Source organism: Lactuca saligna, chromosome 7 (genome assembly GCF_052625555.1).
Source record: "Lactuca saligna cultivar CGN05327 chromosome 7, ASM5262555v1, whole genome shotgun sequence".
Lineage (NCBI taxonomy): Eukaryota > Viridiplantae > Streptophyta > Magnoliopsida > Asterales > Asteraceae > Lactuca > Lactuca saligna.
The window spans coordinates 32,979,834-32,983,591 of NC_136423.1; the positions used below are offsets into that span (position 1 = coordinate 32,979,834).

At 35.3% G+C, this 3,758-nt stretch overlaps 1 long non-coding RNA gene across 1 annotated transcript; it reads left to right on the forward strand.

The window, feature by feature from the left end:
• Nucleotides 1-1,012: 1,012 nt before the first annotated feature.
• On the forward strand, nt 1,013-2,030 carry LOC145005461 (uncharacterized). Its single transcript, XR_013662573.1, has 3 exons — nt 1,013-1,153; nt 1,315-1,515; nt 1,621-2,030. It is a non-coding gene; the product is annotated as an uncharacterized LOC145005461 (long non-coding RNA).
• Nucleotides 2,031-3,758: the final 1,728 nt, after the last annotated feature.

The window sequence follows — 3,758 nt, forward strand, 5'->3', positions numbered from 1 at the left end:
TTTATGACTATCTTGAGCAATCGAAGGACAACCTGCTTCAGCTCCACCTTTAGGAACATCCTCATACTAGTCCACCACCAAAGACATGAGGCTACGTTGAAAATTTTCCACGACTACTCAAAGCTTACACCGCAGTTGTCCTATATTGGTATGTTATTATCTATACATACATTTTTATAGAATAATATAATTATTGTTGTAGTCGCATTATGGATTCATCCACTCATGATTTCAGTTGTAGTATTTGATATATATTTTATAACTTCAAAATCAATAAACTTGCTAGCCAATCAACATCCTACAAACAATTCAACATACATAGTTTTTTTTCCCTTTTAATGTGGCACTGAATTTAAATCCATAGGGAAAATTCAACTTCCATAAGATGTATGACATAGTAACGCGCATGCTTCACTTGTGAGTGTATACCTTTGTGATAAGAAATACTATGATTTTTCTCAAAATCAAATTGACGTACCCACTTGAATACGTACATCAACGTTTATTCGTTTATATGTCTTGCAAGTTTATGACCTGTGATTTTTTATGTTGAAATGAAAACATGTTACAAAATCGCTGTCTGAATGATTGAATACTAAATCCCAACACTTGAGCAGCTCTTACTGGAACACAAGAAATGGATAGACTATCATAAATAATTAAGTTGCATGAGGCAAAATCGTTGAGTGCTAGTATTTAGCAAACTTTGCATATTTACCAAAGTACAGTGAGACATGGTCAATATAAATTCTTAGGATGAATATTTTAATATCGGATTCTTTTTTGACAGATGTTTGATTGTAATTGCATGAGGAGATATCAGATAAGATAAGATGACACGTATTTCTTACACATGCATATATACATATCATATGAAATTTTTAATCAAATATTCTTTATTTTAGAAATATTTTTATCCACGGATATTTTTCTAACAACCATCTCTGATCTAGCATTTAGCAATTGAAAAACGTGGATCCCGTGAAATGTTTTTGAATGCCAACTACCACATGCTACACATCAATCAACTATACAACCCCAAGTTGGCCAGTGTCTATATATACCCAAGTACCTAATGGGTTAGCTATACAACTTCAGTTCCACGAAGAACATTGCGCGCCTTTCTGGAAATACACTAAGATCTAGCAAAATGGTAAACTCTTTCACCATACATATTCTAAGAATTTGTTATCTATATATTTGGGAATGTTAGGTTTATATGATTATCAGGTTAATTTACATTGTTTCTTGTTCATTGCTAAAATTCTTTTAACTCTTTTAGTAATATTTTATTTTGGATCCTTATGCATGCAGGCAGGGAGTACTATATGGCTTACACCTTGGGGAGGAAAGGGTGGAAACACCTGGCAATTCATAATACCTGATGGTGCTAGGATTATCAAGATCAGTATAAGAAGTGGAGACATTCTAGATTCCATCTCCCTCACTTACAAGGATGAGTCTGGCTACATTTTTTCTGAAAAATACGGTGGCAATGGTGGCTTACTCCATAATGTAAGCTTTGAGTTCATTTGTGCACGCGTATATAATCGATGTTAATTGGGTTCTTATTTTATAATATAGAAGTCATGATATTTGTATTTTGGTAATTAATTTCAGATTGAATTCGCTGACAATGAGAACCTAATCGGGATTAGTGGACGCTTTGGAACATTCCAAAACATAACGGCGATTACGTCATTCTCTTTCCAGACCAACGTTAAAACTTATGGGCCATTCGGTTTAAAAGGGGGGACTGATTTCTCAGTTGGGCTGGCTGAAGGTAAGTTTTTTGGATTCTATGGAAGGAGTGGGAGTTACATAGAGGCTTTGGGTGTCATTCTTCAGCCGTAAACATGATATATGGCAGCATGCGTGTATTTTATATGTTTTAAGATCGTATCTAGTCATTTCTTCGATGTTAGACTATAAAAAATAAAGTAATAAGCACCTTGTTGTCAATTTGGTTCTTTCATGTACCCCTTGAAGCGTCTAAATAAATGGATATGTCATGTTTTCTTCTTTGCTAATACTTCCACGCACCATAAATTTCGTTCTTCTTGTGTTGATTTCGTTAATTAGATTACACATTAATCTTCTTGTAGGGACGTATCCTTTTCTTTTGAAGTATTTCAGGACTCCCATTTATCCTTTCATACATGTAACCATGCACATAAAGAACATTAATCTTCTTGTAGGGACGTATCCTTTTCTTTTGAAGTATTTCGTTCTTCTTGTGTTGATTTCATTAATTAGATTACACATTAATCCGCTTTATCGCTCAATGGAACATCTAAGGTGGGTTTAAGACTTGAAGTCATCAAAACTCTTTTTACATTAACTTAACATATGAATCAGTAAAATTCTCAAAGAAATGTTGTTCAGAGGGCAACGGAAATAAAATAATAACTTTGTCACCATACTACAAAACTGACCCACTTCGGACATCCAACTCCATGGGAATGAAATAGGGATAACGACTTGAAAAGGTAATGAACTTTCGATTTTGTTTAGATTTAGTCACTAAACTTTTTTTTATTATGTATTTGCCACTGAACTATTAAAATTGTTCACATTTTACCCTTATAACCGGCAACAACCGGTCATAAGGATAAAATGTGAGCAGTTTCAACAGTTCAGTGATAGATAAATAATGGAAAAAAAAAGTTTAGTGACTAAATCTGAATAAAATCGAAAGTTCATTTCCCTATAAAAAAATTCAATGACTAAATGTGAACAAACTTTCATCTTGCATTATGGTTTAGCTAATTATGTATTTTTGTTAATTTTTAATAACATCTGTTGATGAAGAAATCTATGAAAAAAACCCCCCAAAAATGGTATAAAAAACAAAAACCTAAAAATCGAAACCGAAATAAAAAAACCAATGGTTTGGTATTTTCCAGGTGCTGGCCTACCCCTTCGGTCTCTTTCAACCGGTCACTGCCTAGCATATATGGGTGATGGCCTACCCCTTTGGTCTCTTTCAAATGGTAACTGCCTAACATATCCGGGTGTTGGTCTACCCATTCAGTCTCTTTCAACCGGTTATGGGATCTATTTCACCCCTATCACTACCACATAATATCCTAGCATATAAGCACATAAATCACATATTGCCTAGCATATTTGTGTGTTGGGCTACCCCTTCGATCTCTTTCAACTGGTAACTGCTTAGCATATCTGGGTGTTGGCCTACCCTTTCGGTCTCTTTCAAACAGTAACTGCTTATCATATCTGAGTGTTGGCCTACCCCTTCGATCTCTTTCAACCGATTATGAGGTCTATTTTACCCGTTTACCACTTCCACATAATATCCTAGCATACAGGCAAATAAATATCAACAAATAGCGGCATACTCAAGGCACAAATTGGTCACGTAAAGTTCCCATATTTCTCGCATGCATGACCTAATGGGGATTAGAAAGCCGAAATGATGGTCCAAAGGTTGCATGGGACTTCCATGGCCATAAATTTAGTACCTTTATGCCATGAAGTCCCGTCATGACCATAGATCTGAAGGGTTTGCCCAATGGGATGTCCAAATCCCAACAACTAATATAGTTAGACCAAAACACGAAAGAAAGAATCCTAAAACTAGAAGTAAGCATGCCATGGACAAGGCTAAAACTTTATACCTCAGATGAATCAGAAATGAGGCCCAACTTTTGGATCTACTCTCCTCCCACACTTTCTTGCTCCTCCTTCAAGCTTCTTCTTCTTCAAACTCACCAAGAATGCACAATATTAGCATACAA